Below are 25,227 nucleotides of genomic sequence, written 5' to 3'. Positions count from 1 at the left end.
GGAAGTGAGCTGTAGCTCACGAAAGCTTATGCTCTAATAAATTGGTTAGTCTCTAAGGTGCCACAAGTACTCCTTTTCTTTTTGCTCTTAATACTGCTGCAGAGAAAGAAGCTCAGCATTTAATCCCAGAACAGATGTTTCCAGAAAGGACAAGTTTCTCACCATTAGAAATTCTAGATCAAAATTCTAGATTAAAAACAAATCTTGTTTGGTTTAATAACTAAGAAACATCAGACTCAAAGATTTTAAAGTTTTTAAAAACAGTTCTTTTTCTTTTTTCATCTAGCCAAGAGCATGGAATGAGCATGAGCAAGTTATGAAGACCCAATTTATGCCGATAGAAAAACCAAGTGAGAACATATCCGAGCACCTATGCTGAGTTCCCAATTGTGAAGAATAATCTTTAAAAATCTGGTGTGTACTATGTTTTCAATTTATAAATTATATGTAGTTAAAATTTATGGACTTTGACTGCATGAGCAACTACTTCCCTAGACTTTAAGGCTGAATGTTTCCTTGGTTTTTTCCCTCTGGGTAAAGTCAACCACATTTCTAATAAACATGGAAAGAGCTTTCCAGATAAAGTCACTATTTTTATGTAAAGTACCCTCCAAACTCATTATAAAAAAGGTTTAAAACCTAAAGCGTGCAAGTAATTTGTAATTGTTAAACTTATGTAACCTGTACAATGAAAAAAAAATCAGCCTATTGTAACATGTACACCCTCGACATCAATGAGCAACATACAGTAAGAGTTAAACTATAAAGGAAATGAGCACATAAAACTGTGTGTTTCAGTTAAGCTGAGCTTCTAACATGAATCAAAGAAGCAAGAGAACACAGGGTTTCACTATGCCATTAACTCTCCCAAGTATACATATTCAGATACCTAGAGGAAAGATCTAATCTATTTCAGGGTGTTTCTGTTCACCACTGAAGCTTCTTGGTGGCAGCACAGGAGGTTTTGGGGAGAATCAGTGGTTTTAAAAGTTACAGTGAGGTCCAGCAGTATGGATGTTTTAGTACAGAAAATCGAGTACACAAATTTAGAGATTGTTTTGAAAAATGTGGTCCTTATGGCAGTAGCATTTCCCCTAGGAGCAGGCATGAAATCTAGGGGTTTTATTTCAGATATTTGTATTCACATTGTTTCATAGACTTTTAATGCTTCAAGTGGTCAGTTATGGAACTGAAATAATACAAGATCTAGTCTTACCACAATATTTAAATTCCTGGAGTAAAAATTCCATAGACAGTCCATATCTAGGGTTATTTTAACTTTGTAATTTGCCCATCAAACCATCAGTAAGCTTATGAAAAATGCAGACACAAATGCAAGAATATTCAGCTTTATTTGGGTCTACTCAAATACAGATAATTGGGGGTCACTTGTGGTTCTATGTAACTTAGATGCTCAATCAATTACATGCAATGCTTACAAACACTGTGAAAGACAATGGGAAGGCAAACACATATGTTATAATTACTGGGCTTGATCTTTATGTGAAGCATTTGTTAGTTTAATCTCTAGATGGTGCCAAATATGTATTTATATCTTCTCAGGTGATAGAATTTCTCTTCATGTGGATCGGAGCTTCACTTTTGTCAGAAAAAACCTCTCTCCTCAGCTTTTGCCCTTGTGGGCTCAGCAAATTCACCCCCAATTTCCCTTGGCCAAAGTTCGCTGGGTGAGTCTTTTTGACCTCTTCAAAATCACTCCATGTTGGGCTATAGGAATTGCTCAGAATTACACAGGAAATCTGATTTAATGTCTTTCTCACATGACACTAAGCAGCACTAACCACTGAACAAAGCATGAAAAACTGCAGCAATCCTGTATTTGCAAGGGATAGGCTGTGAACTAACAGCTCTTTTCCATCTCTAACTTCTACGAGTCAATGACCACATGGGCCACAAGGCTGGTTCTCACTCTCTGAAGCTGTATCTTTTAGGTATATATTAAATGTTCCTTTAAAAAAAAAAAAGCAAGCTCCCTAAATGAAACAAGTAGGTAAAGTCGTGCTGCATATGGTACTAGTAAAAATGTCATAGTAAGAGTTGTCTCCAGCCAAGCAGCCTTTGTATTACTTCTCTGGAGCTTCGAATATAGCCTCATGTAATTACTTGCTCTACTTTTTAACATTTTATGAGAAAAGTGCATCTTAAAAAGTTATATTTCCAGAGAAAACATAAACCAGCCAGGTCTGGAGAAGACAGAGGGCCTGATTCTGTTCCCATTGAAGTCAATGGCAAAACTTCCATTGACATAAATGAGAGCAAACCCATGAAATAAAAGCAAATTTATCAATGTTCTTTTTTAATTTGCAAAAAGAAAAGGAGTACTTGTGGCACCTTAGAGACTAACCAATTTATTTGAGCATAAGCTTTCATGAGCTACAGCTCACTTCATCCGATGTACTTGTGTACTCCTTTTCTTTTTGCGAATACAGACTAACACGGCTGTTACTCTGAAACCTTTTTTAATTTGGTGACCAAAGAATCAGGTTTTACTAATAAGGTTTCTCTAATTCATGGTTTCTTTATGTTTTTCTCCTACCCACAACCCCCAGACAACTCACTTTTTTCTTTTGTGATCCCAAACCACCCTATATTTTCTTCTGCAACCCAATATGCCAGATCCTTGGATGTCTCTATCCTAGAATCTTTTGCACTGTTTAGTCAAAAAAATTAAAATATAAATACATTTAAAATGGTCAATTTTTAAAAGTGCATTTTGACATAGATTGCCAAAGGAGGAATTTACATTCATACAGTCCTATTGAAAATGTCATTAACTGCACATTCCCTAGTACAATAGATTCAATAACTCTAATTACTGAAGCGCTTTTCATTTGGAAAGGTATCTCTGCAAGCCAAAGGGGTGGAATGCTTCTTTCTTTCTGTGTGTAATAAATGGAAGTTTAGATTTTATAGAGATGTTGGTGATCCCTAAAAAATAGTCTTTTGACCTGCACTGGGGTCGTCATTCCAAAGGTTGCGAACAATGGCTTACCGTGAATTGTTTGTTTCTCTTAGCATGGGTCATGCAAGGCAGGAAATTCTCCTGCCAACTGCCTCACCTCATTGGTGACATGTTCCCAGCACATTGCTCTTTCTATATGATGATGGTATTTCTTGCATTTTTATTACATACATTTGCTTTGACCAGTTTGTAATTTCAAGGTTTTTTGAAAATATTTCGCATTACACCTAGACTAAAGGTTTCCAAGTTTCACTTTAAAGTCTTGAAAGGTAGAAAACATACAAACATTCGCTCTCACCTCCCCTTTCTTTAATCTTGCCACACTGCTTGTCAATGTTATGGCCAGGAGTGAAACAAAGCTGAAAGTGAGAAGAATGCAGAACCTGGCTCTACATGAACACTTGCTGTAAAATACTCCCCCAAATCATGCCTTGTTGTACTTCAGCCAGTGTGTGAAAGAGACCTGATGTATCTATTTTGTGCAAGAAGAAATCTTATGTCAGTAACAATTCATCCTCTCATACTATTTCTATGTGAAATACATTTTCCACACGTTGTTCTGTCCTCTTGTTTATTTTCAAGTGTTTACAGTCTCTAATAAATACCTACCTTTACCATACTGGAGTAGGTCCCCCAGTTGTGCTCGGTTTTTCATTCCTAGTTCTTCTAGCCTGCTTTTCATCTACTTAGTCACATGTCTTTAGAAGGAGATTAAAAACAGATCTTTTTGAATTGACATACGGTGCAATAAAGCTGCACTAAGTTGTTTATTCCTATCAAACACAGTGTTTATTATCAAGGTTTGCTTATTGAGTCTCTGCAGGAAACTTACTTTTAAGCATGGAAGGGGGGATAAAATGTGGTCTGCTGCTCACAACAGGTGGCTGGAGTTCAAGACTTCTGGGTTCTATTCACACTTCTGACACTGAATCTGTGTGACCTTAACCAAGTCGCTTACAGCCAGATTCTGCTACCATTATTCACTTTAGGTAGCACCCATACCATGAGCAGTCCCATTGAAACCAACAGGACTAAAGCCCCAATTCAGCAAAGCATTTAAGCACATATTTAAATGCTTGGATGAATACAGATGGACTTCTGAATTGGGACCTAATTGCTGAATAAAATATTGAGAAGGGAAGATTCTAGGCTTTAATCTCTCCATGCATTAAATTTCCCATCTGTCAAATGGACATAATTAGTATTTCATGATGATTGCAAAATGTCGAGTGCCTAGAATGAAAGGTACTATTTATTGTAACTGTAAACTTTTATTTTTAAGATCACATGAATTCTGAAAATGGATGAGTATTCATGTAACATGCTGACATACTGAAAGCATCTGGCTTGTCAATAGGACTACATTTCTTTCAACTTACAGCCTACGCTACTGCTTTCGTCTTTGCAACACTGAAAACCTCTAATAATACTTAATAGAAAGTGCATCAGCAGCTTTTTGTTTGCCCCAGAAGTAGCAAATAAAACCTTCCCACAATAACCACCAAGATAATATCTGGGCAAATACTACAAAAAAGTAAAATATGAATAAAAACCATGAATTCATTTCAGAGATATTCACAACCCACTTTTTGGTTTCCCAGACCACTTGTGCAAGTGATTGTTTGTTTGATACAATGTGTCCAGAAGGCAAGGCTCAAGAACACATGTGCAAATACTTTTGCAAATTAATGCTGAAAGCGTTTGCAGAGTCCAGGGGATGCTGTGTTGTTTCGTAGTTAGAGTTTGGATCCAAGGCGTAGGATAAAAGCCAGCTGTGATTTTAAGTGTCTGTTCTGATAACGTTTATCTGCTTAAGCTTAAGTAGAAACAACTGTGCATATGTAAGAAATTGCAGAGTAATCATGTTTGTGGGGAAAACAAAAAGATCAAGTAATCATAAAGCTAAACTTGTTTTGAACGAGCACAAAACTTACCTATCGACAGGTGGAGAAGGGATATGAAAATGAGAAACTAATCTACATGAATGAGAAAAGATAACAAAGTTATAAATAGCTCAGCACAAACTAAGGGAAGCTGAAGCAGTGTGTTGTCCGCTGCTGGAGGCGACTATGTGGTGACCATCCTGATAAGCATCTTACTTCTGAGTAACTGATCACTACTTGCTGAGCATTATGCCTTAAGAAAGATTTGTTAGACCAATCTGCTGAGCAGTGAATTTCAGTCCAACAGTTAGTGCCAAGGGAGTGAGGACTGCCATACACTGGGCTCTTCTAATCCAGGTTGACACACTCCGCCAGTGTGGGAACTGTATGACCTTGGCCAGACAGTTGAATTTATCCTACTCTGATTGAGTCAACTCAGCTGAGAAACTAGGTGAAAAACAAAGATATCAATGACAACCGAACGCTGCATCTGAATTAAGCTTTTCTGGATAAACAAATATTTGCTAAATTAAAAAACTCGTACCCTTTAAATGCTCCAATGTGATGCAAGCAGTGCAACTTCTTAATGGGCCACATAACAGGGAAAATGATTTATGCATCCCAAACCTAGGGTCTTGCTTACCAGCACTGCAGATATTAGCATTTACTTATAGAACCCAGCCAAGTTTCTGAAGCCATTTTGTATGCAGGATTAGGAAAGGACCCTCCTGAGAGACTTCTTACAGGTAGAGAACTCCTTAACTGCACGCTGATTTAGTCAGTTCACTGCCAGCTTCCCACTGTTCATATCATATGGACTAGTTCTTGCTCATTTGTCCCCAACCCTCCTTGTTCTTTGGCTTTCTAGAGTGCTCCCTGGTTTCTCAGCAGTCTTGGTTATACCCTCAGCTCTCTCTGACACTGCCCAAACCAGTCCACCCTTTTCTGCTCCCATTGCTCTTCAAGCACTCCCCAGCCTCCCAGATATTTCTTTAAGGCGATCTTTAATTCTACACTTTCATAAAGAAGTTCTTGTGTGAGAAAGAGACCGCTCGATATTACCAAGCAGAAAACCAGCTCCTGCACTATTACAGCTTAAGGGGAGAGAGAGAAAGAGAATGAATATATATAGAAAATGAGTATGTGGTTTAAGCGTGAAGATCAAATTTTGTTTACATTTCCACTGCAGTAAAATGTGGAGTAAGTCCCCTGAAAACAAATTCTGATCTCAGTTCTACCACTGAAGTTAATGGAGTTACTCCAGATTTACACTGACAGCAGGATTTGGCCCTCACCCTTTACGTATTAGAATAATTTTGTTCTAGTAATTAGCAGAGCTGTATGAAAGTCCGAGGTTTAAGTTCATAGGGGCAAGTCCACACTTTTTTCTCAGTTTTGTTTTGAGTTCATTTGACCTAACCCTGAAATTCAAAGTAGAAACTTACCTGAAACTATCACGGTCACTTAATTTTTTTTTTTTTTTATTTGTACACTACCCAAAAAAGGTGAGGCATTTTACAGAATAAGGAAATGTCAGGTCCCTGACCCAAAGAGATTACAACCTAAATTTTAGGCACAAATGAGAGTAATAAACAAACAAAAGTAAGGGGGAGAAGTGATAAGGTAAAACAAAACTAACAACATGATCACACACTTACCCTCTTTAAGCAGGTGCATATCTTAATGATTGTATTGCTTTCATTTATTTTAACTCACTCCTTGTATAGCAAGGGGCAGGGTGCTTGAGTGAAGTGGCCAGATTTCCGTAAGTGCTCAGTGCCCATTGTTGTCAATTAGAACTGATGAACACGGAGCAATTTTGCGCTGGTAACTCCATAGTGCTCAGCCATTTTGAAAAGCTGATGATGCTAGGGGCTGTGGCAGAAGAAGAGGAGTTTTTTGGCTTTCCTCCACAAACCACAAAATGGCCTAGCTTCATTCTTAAATTGGCCCGGGCTTGAGAAGTTCAGAGAATCTGGTTTGTGTTTTGAATCTGTAACAAAATCTCCAACCAGGGGAGTAGAATTAGGTTTTGTTTGTTTGTGCAGCTCTATTAATGACTGTTAATTGTTGAGCACCAATCATACCAGGCTCTGTAAAGAACAATGAGGAGATAAGGCCCCTGGTCTCAAATAATTTGCAATATAAAGGCTCAGTTCTGCCTCCCTTAACCATACTGAGTAATAACTTACTCCCCATGTTTATTTAAACAGCCCAGTCACAGAGTAAGTATTTGTAAAGATTGGGGATATGCCCCTACTTGTTAAAAGTCCTGCACTTAAACAGAGAAGAGATTCTATATTTTACAGATTTTATTTATTTCCTGCTGTTATAGATTTTTTTTCTTTGTATTTCTGTAGCCTTAGTCCTGTAAAAAGGGTGGAATCAATTGCATAATTTCACTCACAATCATTTGTTTAAATGCTGAGCTCTGGTGGCATTAGGGAAGAGCTTTATTTTTACTTTTGCTGCCCAAAAGTTGAGGCACGAAATATTATGCTGAAATGGTCACACAGCTTACTGAACAATTTGTTGTATTTATAGACACAAAACAGTGTAAGATAATGATAAAATACAGATGAGAAGTGAATGTTTTTGTTATCTGCTACAGTAAAGAAAACATGTCATGGGGGAACCAGTTTACCAAGATCTGGGTCTCTAGTCTCCTGGCTCAGGATAGAAGTACAGTAATGGAAGTTACTGGTATTCCGTGGCAGGCGAAATCAGGCCCCTGGATGGTTTACACACGACTCAAACATTACACTTCCAGTAGCTGGAGGTTAACAACATTCAGACATATGCAAACAGAAGAGTGCAAGGGTCAGATTCCTTTGAATACATGTTTATGGAAAATTAATTTTTTTCAAAAACATGTATAATAAGCGTGTCATCTACTGTTAGGAATTTTACATATTTAAATGTGAATTTAAAAGTAACATCTGGTGTTTAATTAATACTTGTTTGTTGTCTATATCAGTTGCAACCAGTGCTGCTGGAACAGTTTTAATAGTGGGGGTGCTGAGAGCCATTGAACCAAACTGTAAACCCTGTATATGATGGAAACCACTTCAAGCCAGGGGGTATGGCAGCACCCCTAGTTCCTGCACCTGTGATTGCCACAGATTTTTATAGCAGCACTGGACGTACCACAACAGTTAAGATTGTTAATACTACACTATAAAGCCTCTGTGGGTGGGTGGGGGTGGATGGTCTCAAGCCTGTGTAAATGACCCCACGGGAGAGCAGCGCTGAGAGTGCTGTGCTACACCAGTCCCGTCGCTGGCTGGTACCACTCTGGATGCACCACACGCTCAGAGGCAAGCGGTGTAGGTGCTTCAAGCACTAGGCCTTGCAGGCTGTAGCCTTTGGTGGACTCCCCTAAACACTCCTTGCAGCGGAATAACAAGGATTGCTTTACTAGCCCTGCCAGAAAGAAACATTGCAATTACCCAAGGCAAGATGACTTTAAATGATGAACCGACAGTTCCTAACTCAGCCCGTAGGGCCAGTTCAGGACGGGAGTATGAAGACAGAGGTCCTCAGGCCTAGCGCCCGTGATACGCATTTCAAGCCACCCCTCTCCCACAGGCAATTATGCACTGCCCTGCAGATCCCCAGCCGGAGTCAAGTTCCCATGTCTGGCACCTGTAGTCTCATTCAGCCCCCCTGTTTGCAGGCTACTCCTGACACTCCGTCAGCCATGGCTGCCAATGGCTCCCTTGCAAGCAACAGGCTGCTTCCCATCTCTTGGCTCTTCAGTCCACGCTCCTAAACTGCTCAGCCTTTTCCCCTCCAGTCAACTCCCAGGCTGCTATCTCTGGCCTGTTGCTCCTGCTCACCAGCAGCCTACCCCTGTTATGTGCTTCAAAGGTGAGGGCAGCCCTGCTGCCTGCTTCTCTTGCTTTCCTCAAGCAGGACCTGTGGGAGGGTGCTCCCTGCCCACCCCTAACCCTGGCCCTCTGGGGCTCCTCATCAGGCCCCTGCCTCACAAACCTCCCTGGCTGCCCCTGACACACCACGTGAGCTGGCTGCTTGACATTCAGTGGTTCCGCCTCTGAACCATGCCCAGACAACATCTGTACGTTCTTGTTCTGCATACCAGCCATTTCCTCACCCTCATGTCCTGTGCTGACACCAAGTGGTGGGACCTGCTGCCATCTGAGGAGGGCAAGGACCCCCAGTAGGTCAGCCAGCATTCCTCTCTGGTTCCACAGCCCACAGGGGATATTAGGTGGCAGCTCCTCCATGCAGCCGTGAGCACAGGCGTGTACCTGGCACGGTTCATGAACTCCCCCGACACCTGACCCTTTTGCAGCAAGGAAACCCTGGCACACTTCTACATAGGGGGGGTCAAGTTGCATCCACTCTTCCAGCTCCCCCAGAACCTCTCAACGAGCATCTGTCTGTGCTTTTCCCCATACCTCCTGATCCTAGAGCACCCCAGTCATGGCCCCACAAAGTCCGGGGACCTCCTCATCAACCTCCTCCTGGCTCTGGCCAAGAGGGGCCAGCATCATACCAAGAGGAGGAAGCTGGATGGGGGGTGGGGTGTTCTGCGACTATGGGGTCTATCCCCAGTCCCTGGTTCAGTCACATCTCCAGGCAGTGTTCTTCTGGGTGTTATCCACCGACTCCTTAGATGGCTTTGAGGAACAGTGGGCGCTGTCTAGGGTTCTCTGCTTGGTGCCCTCCTCTGGCTTCCTCATTTTTAACCCCTGACCTCACTCCAGCCCCTGTTTTTTCAGGTGTTGTCCCAAGAACTTAAGTGTAATCTGGGCTTTGTGGTTTTTTCCCCCCAGCTGAGGGGGCAGGGCCTTTAGTTATGGGGGGCATAGACCACCTGTCCCAGTACTACAGATAGTACCAGCAGCCTCGAGCTCCCTCCTGAGTGGGGTCCCCTCTCACCTCTGGTAGTATGTCCCTTTCTCATGCTGGAGAGAGATTACAGAGCTCTCTGATGGCTAGGTTTTGCACTGGAGGCGTGTAACAGTACCCAGTAAAAAGCCACCAGGATCATTTACACCTGGTTCAAATCCTCACCTAACATGGGATACTTCTTTTCCACAAAATTGGTTTGGCTCATTTAATTTTGGTCCATTGGCTTCCCCTCCCCCTACATTTATAAAGTGCCGGTCTTGTGCTGCTGCGCTACAAAATTATATAATTGCCCTGCAGAGGATCATTGACAGATCAAAGCAACCACTTCCTCTCCCCACTGTCAACATGAATCTGCAAAAAGGAATGTTGACAGCAGCTTGTCATAACACCCAAACATAAACAAGTCGAGCAAAAGTAACGGTCATAAGAAACATGGATTTGTTTCAGAAAACTGCTTAAGCATATGCGTAAGTTTGGGCCTGTCAGTAGTCCCATTGACTTTAATGCGACCACTCACATGCTCAGAGTAAAGCAGGTGAGTAAGCTTTTCGCTGGATCAGGGCTTGAAGCTGTTAGTTATCACACAATCAGCACAAAGTCGTAAAAGTCGACGAAGGAGCCAACTTTTCATTGTCTAGTGGGTACTCAGGTGCAATATACACAAGAAAGCCAGATGCCACAAGGATGGCACAGTATTGCCATCTCTTGAAAAGCACGTGATTTTGCCCCCTACTGCAAGAGCTCTCTTGATGATAGGAAGAGCACCTGCACTCACATGATTTGGGAGGAGGTAGCTGCATGCTCCTCTCACCCACTTCCAGCAACCACCTGATTCCCCTCTGCCTGTTTACAGAAGCCATCTGCTCTCCTCCTCCTCCCTGCTCCCAGTGAGTAGCTGCTTCCCTGCCCCCAGCTCACCCTACTCATGGCTCCCTTGAGCTCCTTCTCCCCCTAGTCCTCTTGCTGCACTACAGCCCCAGCTGGTACTGGCTACATGGTCTTCTCCCTCCAGCTCCCAAGCACTTCTGCTTCTCTCCTCTCCCTTCCATCTCACTGACCCAGCCCAGGAAGATGCCCGAAACCTGGCCCCTAAATTCCATCCCATCTCTCCCACAGTTCTAAGACCTCCCTGCATGCAACTTCCAGCCCTGACAGATACCTGCTACCTTCTCCTCCCTCCACACAAGCCATACCGGCTCCCGATTTTCAGTTTCTGCTCTCCACCCTTACCACTCCCCACCAGGTCTGACAGGTCCCTACTACCCAGATCCTTCCCTCCCCACTCTGGGTTCCAGGAAGGTACTGGCTGCCCTGAGCCCTCCCCACCTCCTGCAGCCACTTGTTCCTCTAAACCCTCAGAGCATCTTTCAAGGTTCCATCCCCACTCTGATCTCTAGGATACAGATGTGGGGACCTGCATGAAAAACCTCCTAAGCTTATTTTTAGCAGCTTAGGTTAAAACTTCCCCAAGGTACAAACTATTTTACCTTTTGCCCTTGGACTTTATTGCTGCCACCACCAAGCATCTAACAAATATATAACAGGGAAAGAGCCCGCTTGGAAATGTCTTTCCCCCCAAAATCCTCCCAAACCCTACACCCCCTTTCCTGGGGAAGGCTTGATAAAAATCCTCACCAATTTGCATAGGTGAACACAGACCCAAACCCTTGGATCTTAAGAACAATGAAAAAGCAATCAGGTTCTTAAAAGAAGAATTTTAATTGAAGTAAAAGAATCACCTCTGTAAAATCAGGATGGTAAATACCTTACAGGGTAATCAGATTCAAAACATAGAGAATCCCTCTAGGCAAAACCTTAAGTTACAAAAAGCCACAAAAACAGGAATATACATTCCATTCAGCACAGCTTATTTTATCAGCCATTTAAACAAAACAGAATCTAACACATATCTAGCTAGATTACTTACTAAGTTCTAAGACTCCATTCCTTTTCTGTTCCCGGCAAAAGCCTCACACAGATAGAGAGAGCCTTTGTTTCTCCCCCCTCCAGCTTTGAAAGTATCTTGTCTCCCCATTGGTCATTTTGGTCAGGTGCCAGCGAGGTTATCCTAGATTCTTAACCCTTTACAGGTGAAAGGGTTTTTTCTCTGGCCAGGAGGGATTTAAAGATGTTTACCCTTCCCTTTATATTTATGACAACATCTGTCTCACCCCATTCCCACTAGCTCCCCCCTGCCTCACCCCCAAACTGCTCCTGCCATCCACTGGAGCCTTCTTGGAGGGGGCCTGTTGGTACTGACATGCTCCCCTCCTCTCTGTACGCTTCTGGGAGTGCCTATGCCCATCTTTCCGTGGGGAGACACCTGTAGGGCTTTAACCAGGGTGGGACAAGCAGTGTGGTGGGGGTTGGTCAGACCAGCCTCGCATGGCAGGGTGCCGGTGCTTGGTGGGGCCAGGCAGCCCTGCTTGGCAGGGCTTGGGGAGGGAGCACTACCATCACCCCCTGGTTCACCTCAGTGGGCCACCCAGCCTATCTGGCTTGGGGGAAGTAAAACCAAAAAATCCAGGGGGCACTTGTGCCCCTGCCCCACACATCACCTTGAGTAGGGGGTGCAAATATGTTTGCTCACCCCAGGCAACCAAAATGCCTAGTTATGGCTCTGCATCAAGGAGAACCACTGACCCCCCAATCTGATATACAGTAGAACCTCAGAGTTACAAACACCAGAGTTGCAAGCTGACGGGTCAACCACACCCCTCGTTTGGAACTGGAATTGCGCAGTCAGGCAGCACAGACACAAAACCAGAACCAAAAAGCAAATAGTGTACAGCATAGTACTGCGTTAAACAAACTACTAAAAAATGAAGGGAACGTTTAAAAATAAAGATTTGACAAAGCAAGGAAACTGTTTCTGTGCTTCTTTCATTTAAATCAAGCTGGTTAAAAGAAACATTTTTCTTCTGCATAGTGAAGTTTCAAAGCTGTATGAAGTCACTGTTGAGTTGTAAACTTTTGAAAGAACACCCATAATGTTTTGTTCAGCGTCCATTCCTGAGGTGTTCGTAACTCTGAGGTACTACTGTAGTAGCTTTGTTACTGGGGAGGGGCCCTTCTGCACTTGCTGGGCCAGCACAACCAGCCCCCACTCTGACCCAGCTGAGCTCTAGACCGCAGCCTGCTAAAGACAGAGCCAGGAAAGCCCAGTCTTAGCAGGGTGGGGATTCCCTCCAGGGGTAACCCATGGTGCTGAGGGAATCCCCGACACTGACTTTCCCAGCTGACTGACCAAGGGCTTCTTGCAGGAGACCAGCGGGCTCAGGGACAGAAGCGGAGCCCACAGAAAGTAGGGGGACACTAACTGTTTTTTTTGGAGGGACAGGAGTACCAGTAGCCATTGACGTTTGGGAGGAGTGAAGTTTTGTGCAGCTCCATGTGTGATGTGTTCCTCAGCTCTAAGGGCTTGTGTACACAGGAAGTTCCTGGGGAAGGTAAAACAAAATAGCTAGGCTGGGAATTTAAAGTACAATAGCTATTGTGTGCTAGCTCCCTGTTTGGATGCTCTTATTCCTCACTAAGAGTGCCCATGTGCGGTTTAGTATAATCCACTGCCAAAATGGATTAACCTAATCTACACAAAGGCATGGGCGGCGGCTATCAAGGCAAGCTGTGCCTTCCGAAGCAGCCAGGCGTGGCCCCTGCCCACATTCTGCCCCCAGATCGCCTCCTGCTTCCCACTCTGGCCCTCTCTTCCTAGGTCCACTGTGCAGTGGCCCCGGCTCAGGCTGGCACTGGGGCTGTGCGTACCACCCACCCCCCTGCCTGGCACTCTTGGGCGGCAGCCATGCCACCCGCCTTCCCAGCACTCCAAGACTGAGGCCGCTCTGGGGCTGGGGTCGCTAGCCTGGGGCAGAGGCTGGCAGCTGCAGTGGGGGGCTCTGGGCTGCGGTGGCGGGGTGGAAGGGCAGGGCCTCGGCCAGAAGGGGCAGAGCTAGTTAGTGCAGAATAAGTGTCCTCATGGAGAGCTAGTATGGAATAGCTATTCTGCATTAGCTAGTCCAGGCTTTATCCCCATGTACCCAAGCCCTAACTGTCACACATACATACTGGGATGGGCAGGGGGAGTACAAAAGTAAAAAAAAAAAAAAACCAGACTAAAAACCACAACATAATATTTTTGTAAACAAAATTCTCATGATTTTGAGGGGATCTCATTATTGATCTTTTGAGGTTGGCAAAATTGGTGGCAAGAGGGAGGAAATATGGCTTTCCCCTTATAAGCTAATGTGCCTCTTACTATATGGTGAGACGGTGTAAATCAGGAATAACTCTATTGCAATCCCTGGAGGTGATACTGTGTGATATTCAGTGATCACTTGGTGCATTGCTTAAGGAGCTTGCAAGATAGCTGGTTTATTCTGTGTACGGTTTCAACCAGCTGTGCGTAACAACACCACAAGCTTCATAGCACTCTGCCGTGACTCTGGCTGGGAAACTAAGCCCTGAAAGGCACAATCCCCACTACCACATACTCCTATAAAACGAGTGTGACAGAAGAATGAGATCTCTACATTTTAAATGCCTGATGGCAGTGACTGTTTTAATATTTGTCATGGTTACAGGCTACTCACATTTCTGTCCCCTTTCTGATCTCTCTTGAGTGCACGTGCTCAGGGGTTAGGTGTTCTCTGTCTTGGGGTGGGTTTTTTCTATTCTCCCTCTCTCAGACCAGGGTCTGGGTACAATACCCCCTCTATACCAACCACTTGGTACTGTGCAGAGCCAACTTGACACCCATATTTCTTCCCTTCAGAAGCCTGTGACCAGAGCTATATAGTGATGAACAGCCTTCTAACAACAAGTATGTTTATTAGTAAAGGGAACAGAGCCTTAGAGAAAATGATTTAAAAAACAAACAGCCTACATGCATGTTTAGACTAATCTAATCTTACATTTTACCATGTGCTAAGTTAGAGTTGGAGATGAGAAAGCGCTGCTAGATCCCTGGGTCCATCTCCCTTCATATGCAGGATATACAGCACCACAGAGAGGCTGATATCAAACTGATAGTACTGGAAAAGAAAGCAGAAAGGGATTTAGTGGATTGGGAGTCTTGTTGCCTGGTTTCTATTTCTGGCTCCGCAATTAACCGGCTGTTTGACTTTTGACAAGTCACTTAACTTCTTTGTGCCTCTGGATTTCTGTATAGAGCCTAGGCAATGGGGCTCTAGGTACGCTCTGGCTGTCCCAGGACAAGCTTATAGGTTATATCAGCAGGGTGGGCAGAGAAGAGGAGAAAATAAAATAAGAGTTTCAGGTAGGCCTTATTCTGATTGCAAATATTCAGCCGCAAAGTCAAAGAAGGGGATATAATAAGCATCTTTATCTAACACCTCCATATAGCAGCAAAACTAGCTATTAAACCATTGAAATCTACAGTTGTCTCCATTCTAGTAAACGCTATTTTTACTGACTTGCAGTTGGTATTTAAGTCAGATCTGTTGAGGATAATGAATCTATAGTTACAGTTAACTCAGTTGAATGGTTTCTTTTAAATCTAATAAGATCATGACAATTGGGTCATCTCTAGTGAAACTGATTAAATAAATGATTTTTTAAGGTCAGTTCAAGTAGTCAGATGACTAGTGCACTGGAGAGATGGGAAATTTCTGGGGCTTTTGCGTTTACCTCAACCTGTGAAAGCATTACCCGTTGCTGCTTGTCTTTTTGTATGCCCGTTTTCTATGAGATAATAGATGACTCATTCCAACACTGACTAATAAGGACATCTGGATACTCCAGAGTGAGTACATCTTTTTTTAAATGGTGATAACAAGTGTGGACAGTAATAATACACACTTTTAATAAAGGTTTCTAAATATAATATGAGAGTTACTAGTCAAATATTAATTATTGAAATGCATTTGAGGTTGATCAACAATGTAAGTTACTAGACCAGATGCAGAAGTGTTACATCCCATTAAATATGATTGTAGTAAGGAATTGTTTTTATAGAGAAAATACAAGAAAGATAGAAACAGAACTAGATGTGAAGGGGTGGGTCTGTATGTCAAGAGTATTTACAATGTCAGCAAGCTAAATTCTGATATTGGAGAGTCTGGTGGTGAAATTCTTTGAATAAACTACGAGTGAAAAATAAAACGCAAACAACCATCTGATTGAATATTTCTTAGTCATGCATCACTATAGTAGCCAAGCAACCATGGACATCTGCTACAGAATATGAATGCTGGCAGACAGCAAGAACACAAAAATCCTGAACTAATTTCCATGGTGCTCTAAACCACAGGACATGGGGCTAATAGGAGAGTTTAACGGACCGTGATATCTGTTGAATAACAAATACATAGAAAAACATCTCTTCAAAAAAGTTTCTAAATCGCTCAATAGGACCAGTTCTTTGTTCTCTCTATTATTATTTGAAACCACTTAAATCCTACTTTTTATACTTAATAAAATCACTTTTGTTTATTAGTAAACCCAGAGTAAATGATTAATACTGTGCATATCTCTCTATCAGTGTTATAGAGGGTGGAAAATTTATGAGTTTACCCCATATAAGCTTTATACAGAGGAAAACAGATTTATTTGGGGTTTGGATCCCATTGGGGGCTGAGTGTCTGGGTGCTGGAGTCAAGTAACCTGCTGAGCAGTTTTTAGTTAAAAGTCTGCAGCTTTGGGGGCGTGGCCCAGACCTGGGTCTGTGTTGCAGCAGGCTAGCGTGTCTTGCTCAACAAGGCAGGGTTCTGGAGTCCCAAGCTGGCAAGGAAAATGGGCTTAGAGGTAGTCTCAGCACGTCAGGTGACAGTGCCAAAGGGGTCTCTGTGACTGAACCCGTCACAGATATGATGCTGATGAATGCCATATAGGTACTTAGGCAGGTTGATGTCAATATTCTTTACCCATGTGAGTAATGTCATTGAAGTCATTTGCAATTCTCACATAATAAGGAGTACTCATGTAAGTATAGACTTGCCAGAACAAGTCAGTATTCTGCGCTGAGTTTTTTAGAGCGACAAGGTTGGTGGGCCTGGGGACTGATATATTTTATTGGACCAACTTCTGTTTCTATGTTTGAAAGCTTGCCTCTTTCACCAACATAATTTGGTCCAATAATAGATATTACCTCCCTCACCTTGTCTCTCTAATGTCCTTGGACTGAGGTGACCATATTTCCCAAAGGGAAAACGGGACACCCCCAGCTGCTTGCCTGAGTGTCCCCTCTCCCCCGTTAGGCTGTTGCCAGTCGCTGGAACCCTGCCGGCCCCCTGCATGCTGAAACGCTGCTTCCCCACCAAGTCCTGTTCCTGCCCCGCCCCCGTCCCCGTCCCCGTCCCTGCCCGAGGCTAGCATCTCCACTCACCCCCATCCCCGCACGTTCCTCCACACCGCGCCCCGCTTTTTTTTGACAAAAGTGGGCATTTGTCTTGTTTGCTCTCACCAACTGATCAAGTCAGCCAGAGCAAAGGGGACAAACGCCCACTTTTGAAAAAAGAAAAAAAAAAGTTGGGACGGGCTTAAAAGAAAGGGACCATCCCAGCTAAAATGGGATGTACGGTCACCCTACCTGGGACGAACACAACACTGAGTGTTTTAAACATTGAGCCTGCTATCTTACAGGGATAAGTGAGTGGGCAGCATATTGCCAAATGGTTGCTGGCTCTACAGGCAGAAAACATTAAAGCAGAAGTGTTAAAGGAACCCATAGTCTGGGTAGCTGGATTACATCTGGCTGGCACCCCACACCAATGTGAAGCCAGCCCAGGTAAAACCCAAAATCAGGTGTTTCGAGCGGCTAACCCCAATCAGGTAAAGGAGGGGACACTGGTATGGTTTTTGGATGGAAGTTGTAGGTATCAAGGGGGACAGAAAACTGCAGGCTAAGCTGTTGTGGGAATCAGAGAAAATGAGACAGTCAGCACCATTGATTTCTCACTAGAAGCAAGGTCAGCTCAGGAAGCAGAACTGGCAGCCTTGCTAACAGCTTTAAATGAAGTGGATCCCAAATTTGAGCCAGAATGTTGGGTAGTGGTAGATTCAGATTATGTATTTCGTGGTGCCACATTAATGCTGAGATCATAGAATCATAGAATATCAGGGTTGGAAGGGACCTCAGGAGGTCATCTAGTCCAACCACCTGTTCAAAGCAGGACCAATCCCCAACTAAATCATCCCAGCCAGGGCTTTGTCAAGCCTGACCTTAAAGACTTCTAAGGAAGTAGATTCTACCACTTCCCTAGGTAACGCATTCCAGTGTTTCACCACCCTCCTAGTGAAAAAGTTTTTCCTAATATCCAACCTAAACCTCCCCCACTGCAACTTGAGACCATTACTCCTTGTCCTGTCCTCTTCTACCACTGAGAATAATCTAGAACCATCCTCTCTGGAACCACCTCTCAGGTAGTTGAAAGCAGCTATCAAATCCCCTCTCATTTTTCTCTTCTGCAGACTAAACAATCCCAGTTCCCTCAGCCTCTCCTCATAACTCATGTGTTCCAGACCCCTAATCATTTTTGTTGCCCTTCGCTGGACTCTCTCCAATTTATCCACATCCTTCTTGTAGTGTGAGGCCCAAAACTGGACACAGTACTCCAGATGAGGCCTCACCAATGTCGAAGAGAGGGGGACGATCACGTCCCTCGATCTGCTCGCTATGCCCCTACTTATACATCCCAAAATGCCATTGGCTTTCTTGGCAACAAGGGCACACTGCTGACTCATATCCAGCTTCTCGTCCACTGTCACCCCTAGGTCCTTTTCCGCAGAACTGCTGCCTAGCCATTCAGTTCCTAGTCTGTAGCGGTGCATTGGGTTCTTCCGTCCTAAGTGCAGGACCCTGCACTTATCCTTATTGAACCTCACCAGATTTCTTTTGGCCCAATCCTCCAATTTGTCTACGTCCCTCTGTATCCTATCCCTGCCCTCCAGCGTATCTACCACTCCTCCTAGTTTACGATCATCCACAAATTTGCTGAGAGTGCAATCCACACCATTGTCCAGATCATTTATGGAGATATTGAACAAAACTGGCCCCAGGACTGACCACTGGGGCACTCCACTTGACACCGGCTGCCAACTAGACATGGAGCCATTGATCACTACCCGCTGAGCCCGACAATCTAGCCAACTTTCAACCCACCTTATAATGCATTCATCCAGCCCATACTTCTTTAACTTGCTGACAAGAATACTGTGGGAGACCGTGTCAAAAGCTTTGCTAAAGTCAAGAAACAATACATCCACTGCTTTCCCTTCATCCACAGAACCAGTAATCTCATCATAGAAGGCGATTAGATTAGTCAGGCATGACCTTCCCTTGGTGAATCCATGCTGACTGTTCCTGATCACTTTCCTCTCATGTAAGTGCTTCAGGATTGATTCCTTGAGGACCTGCTCCATGATTTTTCCGGGGACTGAGATGAGGCTGACTGGCCTGTAGTTCCCAGGATCCTCCTTCTTCCCTTTTTTAAAGATTGGCACTACATTAGCCTTTTTCCAGTCATCTGGGACTTCCCCCGTTCGCCACGAGTTTTCAAAGATAATGGCCAATGGCTCTGCAATCACAGCCACCAATTCCTTTAGCACTCTCAGATGCAACTCGTCCGGCCCCATGGACTTGTGCACGTCCAGCTTTTCTAAATAGTCCCTAACCACCTCTTTCTCCACAGAGGGCTGGCCATCTACTCCCCATGCTGTGATGCCCAGTGCAGCAGTCTGGGAGCTGACCTTGTTAGTGAAGACAGAGGCAAAAAAAGCATTGAGTACATTAGCTTTTTCCACATCCTCTGTCACTAGGTTGCCTCCCTCATTCATTAAGGGGCCCACACTTTCCTTGGCTTTCTTCTTGTTGCCAACATACCTGAAGAAACCCTTCTTGTTACTCTTGACATCTTTTGCTAGCTGCAGCTCCAGGTGCAATTTGGCCCTCCTGATTTCATTCCTACAAGCCCGAGCAATATTTTTATACTCTTCCCTGGTCATATGTCCAACCTTCCACTTCTTGTAAGCTTCTTTTTTATGTTTAAGATCCGCTAGGATTTCACCGTTAAGCCAAGCTGGTTGCCTGCCATATTTACTATTCTTTGACACATCGGGATGGTTTGTCCCTGTAACCTCAACAGGGATTCCTTGAAATACAGCCAGCTCTCCTGGACTCCTTTCCCCTTCACGTTAGTCCCCCAGGGGATCCTACCCATCCGTTCCCTGAGGGAGTCGAAGTCTGCTTTCCTGAAGTCCAGGGTCCGTATCCTGCTGCTTACCTTTCTTCCCTGTGTCAGGATCCTGAACTCAACCAACTCATGGTCACTGCCTCCCAGATTCCCATCCACTTTTGCTTTCCCCACTAATTCTTCCCCGTTTGTGAGCAGCAGGTCAAGAAAAGCTCCCCCCCTAGTTGGCTCCTCTAGCACTTGCACCAGGAAATTGTCCCCTACATTTTCCAAAAACTTCCTGGATTGTCTGTGTGCCGCTGTATTGCTCTCCCAGCAGATATCAGAAAAATTAAAGTCTCCCATGAGAACCAGGGCGTGCGATCTGGTAGCTTCTGCGAGTTGCTGGAAGAAAGCCTCATCCACCTCATCCCCCTGGTCCGGTGGTCTATAGCAGACTCCCACCACTACATCACTCTTGTTGCTCACACTTCTAAACTTAATCCAGAGACACTCAGGTTTTTCTGCAGTTTCGTACCGGAGCTCTGAGCAGTCATACTGCTCCCTTACATACAGTGCTACTCCCCCACCTTTTCTGCCCTGCCTGTCCTTCCTGAACAGTTTATAACCATCCATGACAGTACTCCAGTCATGTGAGTTATCCCACCAAGTCTCTGTTATTCCAGTCACGTCATAATTCCTTGCCTTCACCAGGACCACCAGTTCTCCCTGCTTGTTTCCAAGGCTTTGTCCAACCCCCTGCTCAAAGCAGGACCAATCCCCAGCTAAGATGGTTGACAGATAATCATTTCAGGACAACAGACGGCTCCACAATCAATGCTACCTGGTGGAAGCAAGTGGAGGAGCTCAGTCTCTGTTTTACACGGATCAATGTGGTAAAGGTGAAGGCACACAAGAAAACAGGACCCCTCAGCAAAGGGAATAATCTGGCCGATGTAGAGGCCAAGCGGGCTGCGACAGAGGCACCCCCATGGCCCTGGGATCCAGAAGAGAGAGTGCCTGTAGCAGTGTTAACAAGAAGCGGGGTGGATACAGATCGGGGAAGGCGAATTAGAGAGTTGCAAGAATCTGACCCAGGACTGGAAAGCATCATGAAACTTGGGGACAGGCATGTGCCAAAGGTGGAACTAATGGAAGGGATTTGCTGTGGCTTAACAACTGAGGGACCAGTAATGCTGTGCCCTCAGGGAAGCCAGACAGCTTTCTTAAGTTGGGTGCATGGGAGCTTGGCAGGGGGACACCCCGGGTTTGAGGAGGCACTGGGAACTTTAAAAAGGTTGTGCTGGTGGCCAGGAATGGCAGCTAATTTAAAATCACATCTGGAACGTTGTTTGGACTGTGCCAGGCACAGCCCACCTCACAAGGTGCTAAGGGGAGAATTAATGAGACAAGCCCCAAGGGGACCATGGGAAAGAATCAAATTGACTACACAGGACCCCTACCACCAGATCACAGGAAAAACTGATTCATGTTGGTGGTAGTGGTTGCTTTCAGCCGGTGGGTGGAAGCTTTCCCCACAAAGTATCAAACTGCCCGGGTAACTGCTGCAATACTGGTAAATGAGGTATTCACTCGCTGGGGGGTCCCAAAGGTGATTGACTCAGACCAAGGAGCTGCTTTTCAGTCAGATCTGTTAGGGGAGCTATCAGCCCTCACTGGAATCACACAGTTGTTCCCTATTGCTGATCACCCCCAGGCTGTGAGGTAGGTGGAACGCATGAACCGCACCATTAAAAGTGAGCTAAGAAAGGGAGTGGAAATGGGAGGAAAAAACTGGTCACAGTTACTGCCCTTTGTCTTAATGAGAATAAGGGCCCGAGAATCAAAGGGCACAGGATTTTCTCCATATGAAGCTCTCATGGGAAAGCCCATGGAACGGTGGGAAAATCTACTTACCCCACTACCTGGGGAAGTCACTACACACGGCTTAACACAAGAATGGATTTTAACTCTCATCAAACACGTAAAACAAGTACAGCAGGCAGTGGCCTGGCGAGACGAGCAAGGAGCAGCAAGAGTCAAAGCATGGTATCACCTGCCTGGGGAGCGTGATCTACCCAAGGTGGGAGATCTAGTGATGTACAAGATTCCAGGTCAACACCATCCATTCCCAGCTCCTAAATGGAAGGGCCCCTATCTTGTCCTTGACCAATTAGGGCCCAGTCTGCTATTACTGGGTACAGAGAATGGAGGACGGGAGTGGGTTCACTGCATGCAAATAAAAAGGTACAAACAGGGGATGGGGAAAGGGGACGTGTAAATTTTGTTATGTGTGTATTACAGGTTAATTCAAAAAGGAGAAAAGGATGAAAATTCCCTGGCCCTGGATGGAACAATTGCTAGTGCTAATCACAATTGTCACATTTACAAATTCTATTCAGATTCCACGATGTGAAGTGTCAAAAGGAGGAAACATATGGACAGCTACATATGCAACCTGTGGTAATAAAGCTAATGAAGACTATGAGAATCTCCCCATAGAAAGATGTACCACTAATACTTCAACAGGAATTTGGCAGTGCCGGTTTATGGATTAGATAGGGGAATCCCAACCAGGTGGAGAATATCAAATTTATCAGAAAATATTGCATGGTACTCCCTAGGTGCTGCCATGATTAACGATAGTGGAAAACACAGTTACCCAGCTATGTGGTTTGTTACAGAGGGTCCAAAGAATATAATCCTCTGGTCTCCTGGAGCAAATGAACCCTCTTGGGAAAATAGGGCCCACATTTAGGGTGTGATGTTACCATATGTAACCACAATGGTACTTCCATGGAAGTTAATCCCTGAAGGTGTGATTGTTATGTACATATTACATTAGGCGTAAAATCCCCTTTGGGACGCTGGGTGTATGATGAGTTAACCATTTTACAGAATGTAACCCTACAGGTGATATGGATGCCAAGTTGGAAGAATCCAAATTTAAAGTGGCCACAGCCTGGAGCCGAGAATATTCCCCGACGAGCAAATGTCTGGGAGCCATGGTGGGAGCAGGTGCAGCCAGCACTTTTTAACGTGTCCTTTCACTCTATTACATGGGTGGTACGCCCCAAGGAACGGTGGGTGGACCAAATTCACCCTAATTGTAGTAGGTACATAAAAGGATTGAAACAACAATTCAATGGGTGGGTAAGGGGACACACCTGGAATCGTTGTCAGAAAAGGGGATTGTGGGCAGTGAGGAACCCTATGCTGGGTACATGGAATCTGGCGGACGAGTGGGTAACCAAACAATTAGTAAGCCAAAATGTGAAATTTCAACAACAAATTAATGAATTAATGGCACAGCAAGTATCGGCAGTTGCCACAGGATGGAGGACAGCAGTAGAGGTAAACTTGCAATTAACTCATTGGGCAGGGGACCTGGTGACATGGGTTGGGGATGGCTTCAGAAGACTAACATGGGGAGAAGTGTGCGTAGGTATTCAAAATGCTCAGTTAATGTTAATGGATATTATGAGAGATGCTTGGTCAGAACAATGGCCTTCAGTATTAAATCGGGAGGCTAGCTCATATTTATCCACAATTGCAAAAACATACCCACCTACCTGGAAAATAACATCCCGACCTGTGGGGACAGTTCTTGTGTAATTGTTACTATGATACCATGGGAAGGAAATGCAAATAAGGTGGTTCCCTTGAACCCTATGGGAGTAACTAAGGAACAGGGAGCACATTGGGAGCCTCAAGCAAATAGGTGGGGGAGGGGTGGAATGGGGTAAATTGGACTGTCATCACATTAAGCAGTTGTATATCCAGAGGAGGAATATGGATGTGCCCCTCTCCTAAGACTATGGAGGAGCAGGATCAATTGCCTATTGCAAAGGGGTGGCATTTAGGGGTAATGCATATGGGGTATGGTGTATTCTCTTGGGAATGCATGCAATCCTGCAATATAACACTAGAAGGCAAAATCCTTCCAGTGTATGACCAAATTATGAACTTCTATACACTGCCACCTGGACTATGGTGCACCAATGGATCAGTGGACTTAATCGTTGTAAACAATCAAACCAGCACCTACTACCCCATGCCATACCAAGTAGTTGAATTGGTTTGGACAATACCAAATTTCACTGTGGATATTCAATGGACACACAATATGGACAAAAGTACAAAAAGATTACAAGAGCAACTTGCTGCAAGCGCCAACAGTTGGACACACTTACAATAAAACACTACAGGATGGCGCTGACAAAATTTTAATCTTATCAAAGGAGGAGAAGCAGTGTTTTTGGTGGTGGCCAGGATGTTGGACCATACTGCAGTGGTCAGGACTCTCGGTGTTGCTGTGGATTATCATAGCAGCTGGTGCATTGTTAACTATATTTGTGTTACGTTGCATATGGAAACGATCAAGGGGGCACAACCCCCTAGAAAACAGCCACTAATTATAACCTATAACACCCCCCGGAGTGTACTAGACAACCTGGACCCAACCTTCTCAGGCCCACTATAATGGGAAGTCTGGAACACGAATTGGAATAGGTGTAGTATGCCCGTGTGAGAGAAGGTGCAGAGCACGGTACTACACAAGGGGCAGTGGGACAGATGGAGCATCAACACCTTCCACCTTGATGCCTGGCCCTATCAGGAAGTGTGTCGCCCTATGTCCTATGCTTTTCCAGGGATACCTGGGCAGGAGGATCCCAAAAGAAAAAAAAAAGGGGTGGAGTGTTAGGATATAGATCAGGGGTCGGCAACCTATGGCACGTGAGCCAAAGATGGCACGCAAACTGATTTTTAATGGCAGGCTTCTGCCTGCTGGGTCCCAGCCGCTGGCCCCACTGAGCCCGCTGCTGAACCCAGGCCGGGACCCTGGCAGGCAGCAGTGCGCCACTAAAAATCCTGACTGCCCTGGCCCGCTCTTCTCCGCCTCCTCCCCACCCCACCCCTCCAGCAGGGTGAAGAAACTTGGTCCTGCCGGCTGCTGCTGCAGGGCAGGCAAGCTCTCCCCTCCCCCGCCTCTTCCCCCAGCGTGCTGGGTTCATGCCCCTCCTCCTCTCCCTCCCTGCCGCTGATCAGCTGATGGCCCTTGCGAGGGAGGGGGAAAAGCGGAGCCGCAGCGCACTCGCTGCTCCGGGGAGGAGGCAGAGAAGAGGTGGGGACGGGGCCTTGGGGAAGGGCGGGTGGAATCAGGGCATATCCCCTCCAGCCCCCTGCTGTGAGCCGCTCTGGGCAGGGGGCTGGGAGCACCCGAACGACCCCAGCCCACATCCAGCCCTCTGCCCTGACCCCGGCACCCCCCACACACCCCAGCCTCCTGCCCTGACCCCTGCACCCCCTTCAACCCCAGTACCCCCCACACATACCCAACCCTCTGACACCCCAT

General features: G+C 45.0%; 1 long non-coding RNA gene across 1 annotated transcript; it reads left to right on the top strand.

Annotated features, from left to right (window-relative positions):
- Nucleotides 1-290: 290 nt before the first annotated feature.
- On the top strand, nt 291-24,918 carry LOC140904917 (uncharacterized). Its single transcript, XR_012156680.1, has 3 exons — nt 291-414; nt 1,564-1,688; nt 22,176-24,918. It is a non-coding gene; the product is annotated as an uncharacterized lncRNA (long non-coding RNA).
- Nucleotides 24,919-25,227: the final 309 nt, after the last annotated feature.

Source organism: Lepidochelys kempii, chromosome 1 (assembly GCF_965140265.1).
Source record: "Lepidochelys kempii isolate rLepKem1 chromosome 1, rLepKem1.hap2, whole genome shotgun sequence".
Taxonomy (NCBI): Eukaryota; Metazoa; Chordata; order Testudines; family Cheloniidae; genus Lepidochelys; species Lepidochelys kempii.
This window is presented reverse-complemented; position numbering and strand designations above follow the sequence as displayed.